Source organism: Psammomys obesus, unplaced genomic scaffold (assembly GCF_907164565.1).
Source record: "Psammomys obesus unplaced genomic scaffold, mPsaObe1.curated_primary_1811, whole genome shotgun sequence".
NCBI classification, from domain to species: Eukaryota; Metazoa; Chordata; class Mammalia; order Rodentia; family Muridae; genus Psammomys; species Psammomys obesus.
Window position 1 is genome coordinate 14259367 of NW_026596088.1, and position 8398 is coordinate 14267764.

Here is an 8398-nt window from a genome sequence, read left to right on the forward strand (position 1 = left end):
CCGAGTGCATAGTATGGCTGCTGAACAGGCAATGTCACGTGGTTGGTTCCATTCTCTGGAGAGACCGAGCTCTCGAGAGGTTCAAGTGACAGGTATGGAAAGAGGTACTCTGAAGATGTGTACCTCAGCCCCGTGACAGGTCACGCGGCAGGTTCCGTGGTGATGTGACTATAAGGAAGGTGGTCCTTAAAGATACTCAACGGGAGGAGGAGACTTCTCGCAAAAAGCATTCCATTTAGAAGTGAGCAAGGCTGATGCCAAGGCTGAGTGGCTAAGAAGTGCTTGCCCCTGAGGATCATAGTTCGATTTCCGTAACCCAGGAAGGTGGGAGGAGGGAACTGATTCCACAAATGTGTCCTCTGACCACCACATGCATGCTCTGGGATAAAAATGCTCGCTTGAGTGTGAACACACAGGATGATAATAAATAAATGAGGGACAGTGGCCTGGCTTGGAGGGTAAAGGCACTTGCCTCAAACCCTGACAAGCCTGGGTTTTATCCCTGGAGCCCACACGGCAGAAGGAGAGAACTGACTCCCACAAGTTGTCCTCTGACCTTCACCCCTGTGCTGCGTGGCACACACATACACCCATACACAAATAAACTGGTTTAGTTTCAATTCTTTTTAAAGGAATGGATGATTGAAATAAGCAAGGCACTGTAAGTTAGGGCAAAGCACGGATTCAGACACTCTGGGCCCTATTCTCTTTGTTTCCTCCTCTGGCGACTGTCTACTTCATTCGGTGGCCCGAGGAGGCACCTGTGGCTGTAGAAGACAAACAGGTTGACCCAGAGTCTAATTATAGAAACACGTCTTAAGGCCAGAGGAAGTCAGTGCACAGATGATGAGTTTGCCCAGAGACACAGGGCATCTGTCTGAATGATGCTTAGGGCCTTGGAAACCAAGCAGGTACAAGTTACCACTGGGATGGATAACTTGTATCCAGGTACAAGTTATCACTGGCTGGTGATAAGAAAAAGCAACATCTCCATGAAGAGTGACTCTGTTTTGAAGACAGCCTTTCAAGTGCACAAGCGTCATCTACCAGCTCTTGCAGACAGTTAGGAATGGCCTTTAGATAGTAACTCTGTACTCCTGTACTATGGCTGTGTCCTGGGATCACCTGGGAATGTTTCAGTGCCTGGATGTTTTGCCTAAGATTTAGAGTCAGTTGCTCTGAAATGGAACTCAGGGATCAATATTTACCAAAAGCCTTGAATGTGGCTCTGATGTTTCAAGGTTGAGAATCAGTCCCAGCTCAGAGCAGGGACGTCTTCAGAGCACCACGGTTGGCCTGCGACATTCTGAAGGAACTCAGAAGAGACGCTTGGAGATTATTGAACCGCCCTGATTACATTTCTGATGTCTCACTGGCCCCTGTCCTCAGGAAGGACCAATTCCCCGAGAGAGTGTCCCTGCAGGAAGAGTACACTCATGACACCCAACAAGGCAAGAGTCAAAGAATATCTCGGAACCCAGGTGCCTGGCACTAGAGGAAGGTCACACTGGGGCACTGGCATAGAGCACAGAGAACCAGGCAGGCATCAAGGACCCTGTCTGCCACCTGTAACTCTGAAGCCATCCTGCTCTGCAACCCTGGGGAAGATGAACCCTGCTCATCTTTCTGATCTCACCCCACTTTGATCTTAGTTTCCTTGCATTTCTGTGACCCAGAGCTGATCTCTATTAAATCCTCTGCTGTCACGCTTTGGGTCTGAAATGTCCCCCACAGGCTGATTTTGTGTTTGAACACCTGGTTCCCAGCCGGCAGTGCTGTTGGGAACCAGTTTGTGGAACCTTTAGGGGCTGCAGTGGGGTGGGGCGGGGAGAACGGGGGGGGGGCAGCCCTGGTTCTGTTGTCGTGCTCTGTTCCAGCCACCACATGAAGAACCCTGTCACAGGCTCCCTCATCACAAACTGAACCCACACTCTCTTTGCCACGATGAGCCGAAAATGCTCTGAAAACTGTGAGCCAAAATAAATGTCCTGCGTTTGTGGTTCTGTTGGGGACTTTGTCACAATGACGAGAAGAAGTGGGTTAGCACTTCTGCCATCGGCTCCATTTCTTGACTTTGGGAAGACAAGGCAAGTTCGAAAAAGTAGTACAAAAGGAAGAAAAAAGTGAGCATAGGTTATTCGCATAGGTAGGAATGAAAGACAAGAAAGGAGGGAGGAAGGGGAAGGGAGAAAGGGAGAGGAGAAGACAAAGATCTGATGAGCTAAGATGAAGCAGTGGGCTTTGAAAAGTGCCCCTTGATGAGAACTACTATTGGGAAAGTCCTGCCAGGCAATGACGTACCCTGCGAAGTTCATGGACTCCAGACAATAGCTTAGGACGCTACATAATTAGCATCACTGGCAAGGAATCAGCGCCTCTAGGCCTGCATGGACTGGGGGAAGAAATAACACTTCTAGGCCAGCGAAAGCCAGTCTCAGAGCAACCACCCTGGCAGGATCTGTGGCCTGGGACAAGGAAGGATGCGACTGCTGGCAGAGGCACAGACAAGCGGGAAGGAATCCGTAAGGAACTCCTCCAGCCTTCTCCTGTGGCTACCCTTTGACCTCTAACAGTGCCTCCCTGGCTTCAAAGGAAATCGGATGGCACAGAACTTCATGAGGCTTCCATGGACTTGCCCTCCAGATCCCTGGGTGGAAGAAAGGCCCATAGCAGGCTAGAGATGGGCAAGAGAAAAAAGGAAGGCTAACCCAGGCAAAAGAAGTCAGAGATGGCAAACGGAAGGGTGTAGGGACCGGAACCCTGTGCTTATTTCTTTCTGTGGAAGAAATAAGGTCTGTTAGAGTTGACATGAATGTCTGTAGAAACGAAGAGCTGAAGGGGCTCCCCAACTCCCTGGGACAGACACCGCTTGAGTGACATTTGTGACTCTCAGAATTCCTGAACATGTCTAGGAGAGAGTGATCTACCAGCCTCTTAAATGCTAATCATGTAATAGAAACAGATTTTGAAAACAAATTAAATCTTTAGGTTGGCAACTTGCCATCGAACGGCAGAGTCATGGAGTTCTGGGCTTCCTGGTGTCCACGCTGGGAGGCTCTTCACACACACCCCCACGTGTGTGAAGGGGGTTGAGGCATGTCTAACACCTGCAAGTCAGGTCAAGAAAGACACAATGGTTTCCGCCTTATTCGCCATCGGCTCTTTCTGCAGAACATCACTGCCATGTCATTAGAAAAGGCCGTAGTTGGTGAGGAGGCCAAGCTGGAAGATCCGGCTAGCTGGAATGAAGTTCTTCCTGAGCCACATGAGCTTAAGGCTGGGTCCTCTGGCCCCACTCAAGCCTTCGGATGCCAGCAATCCCTCCTAATATCAGACTCAGCATTTGGACTCCTGGAAATAGCAGAAATGAGCTGTGCAAACAGCATGCTTAGGAAACAGAAGTAGAACCGAAGGGCCACGGTATGGGCCATTGTTCATTCTGTCTAAGATGTTGGGACCCTATACTGCGGGCAATGAAGACCTAGCCCATGACCAATAATGACAACGGACCCAAGCCATGACCAAAATCATAACTTTTTATTAATTCCTTGAGAATTTTATACATGCATACAATGTTTGCTTTTATTGTATTCACCCAAAGGTAGAGTTCTCAACATCTCAACATAATATTTTTGTTGATTATTTGGGTCTTTCGCGGTAGGCACATCAATCACACTCACTTTCCAGTCCTCCCACACCCATTCCTCCTCCCTGTGGCCTTCTCCCTAAAAAAAAAAAAAAAAAGGTGTATTTTGTGTTGTCCATATACTCACTGGTACATGGTCAAATTCCCAGTGACCAGCCCTTTAAGGAACGCTGAGACCTTCTCCATCTGAACCCCGCCAGAAGACATCAACTGTGGAGAGCGACACTTCAACATCCCTAACACAAATGTTAAGAGTTCTCTTGGATGGCTTTCTTCTAAGGCTGTTACTTTCGGGGAGGGTTGGGGTGGAGGGAAAGCTTGTCACAGAAGCCTTCTTTCTATGTTCCTATTCCTCAACTGTCTGTCTGCAGTCATCAATACCGCTGCAAGCACAGCTTGCTTGCCCTTACAGTCAGCGAGAACACAGATCCTGGGCTTCTGCAGGGTTTCTGGCAACAGAACGGACCGCGAACATCCGAGTGGTCTCCAGCGTGAGCATGGACCAAGGACCGCCAAGTGGTCTCCAATGGCGGTACGGCCCACAGCCATCAACACGTCTCTCTGCTGAAGTATAGGCCATGGACCAGCATGGCCTCTGGGAGAAATATGGAGCACGGAGGTCTTTCAAGGAGGTCCAGGCCAGGAAATGGACCGTTCTTCATCTCGAACATCCTGTCGCTTTTCAGAGCCGGGGTGGTCATGGGGTTGGGCAGTTTGTTTAGGGGCCGATTCTGCGCAAGCTCCAGGCTTCTGCATATCATCCTGCTGGCCCCACTGGGTAACAACCTGCTCCTTTATCAACCGCAGCCTTCTCTCACACAGTCAGTTACCAAGTCTCCGGTTCGGCAAGCACCACTCTGCTCCTCCATCTTTCCCACCTCTCCCTCACGTACTTGTTTGTCACAGTGGCAGCGGAAGCTGCTGGGTGTCACACAGTACACCGTTTTACCCAAACAGCTTTACTTGCAAACGTTTATTACAATGAGGCATTGGTCTGGCTCAAGGCTCTGGCTTCTGCTACACTCTCAATACCGGACCTTCTGTTCTGCCCAAGCTGCAGCTTGGGCCCACAAACACCCACCGCCGAAGCAGTGGGAGTCGAGCGCCCCGCGCCCAGGTTAGTTGGGTGATATATAGATTCTGGTCCATCCCAGCATGCCCAAGGCAGGGGCAATTCCTGCCTGGCAAGCATCTATTGGTCAAAATGCTGCATTTTGAATTGATTGGCTAGAGGAAGGTTCCCAGACCATAATGACCTGGTGTCCCTCCCTAGGGGGATGGGCCAGTTTCCTAGCAACTGTTATCTCTAGTGGGTGGGGAAAGAATGCAGTAAGGCGGTCCTTCCCCTCAGGGCATTACTAGACTTCTCCACCCACATAGTTCAGGCCTTAATTAATAATAGTTGCTAATTTTTAATCTTTTTGGTCTCTTACCTCAAAGGGACTCCTCTTGGATATCCTGCCATTGCCAAGAGTCATGAAGATCCCGAAGCTTTGGCTCTGCTGAACCAGCACCTTCATGTGTTTCAGCAATTCATAGATTGAGTTGGGGTGCACCAACTCAAGGACGTGATTCTGGACTTGGATGAGCCCCAGGCCAGCAAGGGGCAGGGCCAACCCTCTAATTATTTTTTTTTAAGTAAGATTTTTAGTAAGAAACTGGGCAGGGTGGTACACATCTCTAATACTAGCACTTGGTATTTGAAGGCAAGAGAATCAAGAGTTCAAAGTCATGCTTAACTACTTAGTGAGTTCCAAGCCAGCCTGGGTAACATGAGACTCTATCTCAATTTTTTTTTTCTTTACTTAAAAATGAATAAAAGTTCATTGAGGTGGAAGCCCACCAGAAATCTATTGTACTAATGAGAGACACTGAATCTGGGAAAGGAGGAGGAGTGGAGGACAGAGAGGAGGGGCAGAAGACAAAACAAAACCCAGGTTTGATATAAAAGAGGAAGAGGGGAGGGAAGAAGAAGGAGACAGAAAGACAGCCACAGAACAAGAGACCCTGATTTGTTGGTATTCTGTTATTTAGACCTAGGACAAACCCTGGAAATAGCATATCAACAGAATCTACTTCCTGCCCTTTCTGCAGCGGGAGAAAAATCTAAGCTCTCCCGTCTAAGCCTGCAGGCATGAAATGCTTTTGCGTAAGAATGTCTGGAGCCCTCTGCTCTGTAGAGAACAGGAAGCGAGGGAGAGAGACCACTTAGTTTCCAGGGAGCAGGTAGAGGCTACTTTGGGGGCTCCATTAGCAGATGGGGCTCAGGACTGGGAGCAGAAGGCTTTCTCAGCAGTCAGGGCTCTGGCAGGACAGTGGAGAGGAAACCCTGTCTACCACCCGCACAACTTCATAGAGTTCTCTTTACCTAAAGACTTTCCTGTGGTCTCAGGTTCCTTTGTCTACACCTCCGGAGGAAGCCAGCTGCCGGAAGAGGTGAATGCCTGCTCTGGTTTTATTGGTGGCTGCTTCACCTTGGCCTTGATCATGGCCCAAGCTCTGCTTTTGTTTCTTAAGGAGGCATGTGGAGAAAACTCCTTTGCTGAGTCAAAATGAACAAGACAGAAATGTGTCCATGGAGGAGCAGAAAGAATTCCAAAACTTAGAGGAAGAACGTTTGTGTGTCTGTGTTTCTGTGTGTGTGCGCGCTCGCGTGTTTGTAAATATGAACCTTCTCAAAGAGATAGACAGGGAGCAGGGTTCACAAATTTGGCAAATACATCCTTGGGCCTTGGAGGCAGCCCACTAGACAAAGGTGCTTACTGATACTCCTGATTACCTACGTTCAGGCCTTACGGCCCACGCGTTGGGGGGAGAAAACCCGATTCCTGAAGGCTGACTTCTGACCACCACACACATGCCCTGCATGCATGTGCACATGCGTGCATGAACACACACATACACACGCAAATACATCTAAGAAAATATTTCTTATAGGGCTGGAGAGATGCTCAGTGTTAAGAATGCATACTGCTCCTGCAGGAAACCTCAGTTTGGTCCCAAGAACCCATGTCAGGTGGCTCACACCCACCTGTAACTCCAGCTGCAGAGAATTTAACAGCCTCTCTAGCCTGCACTTGTGCCACAGGCACACACGTATACACATAGTTCAAAGAATAATAAACCTAAAAGATGAGACATTCCCTCGCATATTCTGATGCCCACAGGCTCACCGAAGCTTCTTTGACTAAAAAGTGTTGACCCTTCATGGGGTAACTAGAAGTAGTCACTGGATGCCAATCTACTTCACTTTGACTGAAGGCACAAAGATAAGTCATTACCCTAAACCTGCCTTCACCTGGGTTCTCGAAACAGCAAAACTTCACAGCGCCGACCCTCTCCTCCAGAGGAGGACATTTATCCATGATGGTGAGACTGCGTTCCAGAGGCTGTGAGGACCTCTTGAGAAATCCATTTTTCTCTCCAGCAATGATTTCTCTGGATCACCTTGCAGAACCAGAGAGTGCAGCTGGGGAGAGAAGGGAGAACAGGAAAGGGCTGGGATAAGGGGAGTGGGTAAAAATCAAGTGCAAAGGGTATCAAGGCTACGCCCTAATAGCGCACCAGAGCCACCAGTTCAATGGGATTTGTAATGTGGTCATGATGGAGGGCCACTGTCATCCTACATAAATCAATCCAGCCAGGCTCCTGGGCTGACTGAGTTCCTGGGTCAGATGGTCCGCTGGACACTTTGCTAAAGTTCCCAGGAAAAAGGAGGGTCACCACAGGCTGCATCCTGAGAACCACAACTCAGTGTCAGTACTGGACAAACGTGAGTTCTGTTCTGTCATTAATCGCATGAGTACTATGCCAGAAAGGGAAGGTAAAGGTGGAACGCAGGGCATGTGCGGAGTAGGATGAGTGGGTCCAGTGCCCATCAATGGATTCAGGACATGGTGGACCACCTCACTTCAAGGATAAGTGAGCGGGGTTGTAAAGAAGGCATTCATAAAGTGCTCGCCAGGTAAGTGTGAAAAACTAGGGGTGTGTGCTTGTAATCCCAGTTCTGGCACAGTGGAGACAGGAGAATCCTTGATGCTTGCGAGCCGAATAGGAGAACTCCAGGTTCGGCTCAAGTCCCTGCCTCAAGAAACAAAACAGAGAGTCATATATGAAGACATTTAACCTCAGTCTCTGCCCTCCACACCACACACAGGATGCGCACGCAGTATGTACACCTACATACCTACACATGGGCGCGTACACGCAAACACACACACGCACATAGATGATAAAGAGAGAAACGTTAACATCTAAACCGGAGGTGGGAAATAGAAATTCTATTCCTTCTAAACCCCAGATCTGCCATAGCACCTAAATCACAACGTGTGACGGCTTCTAAGCTTCTTGTCCACCTTCCCAGGAGACGGAGCACTCTCAGAGTGCTGTGTTGGCCAGGCCTGCCACCTATGTGCTAGCACATGGTGCAAAGCCCAACATAGACGAAATGACCAAGTAAGAGTGAGGCTGTTCAAGCGGTGGGAGACATCGGGTTCTAGGTACACCGTGAGGGCAAAGCCAGACGATTCCTTATTGAGCTGAGGAGACAAGAGACAAGAAGCAGTTCTGGCTTGGAGCCCGGAAGGCAAACAGAGATGGAGAAAGCTGAAAGCAGGCAAGAGGTCCTCCTTTGTATAGGTGCATTCTGGGTATCCATCAGCCATCCAAACCAAGGGGCTGCGTAACCGCTGAGATTTGAGAAAGAGGTTCATATTAAAGTTTTCTTTTAAATTGAGAATCCTTGGCATAAAG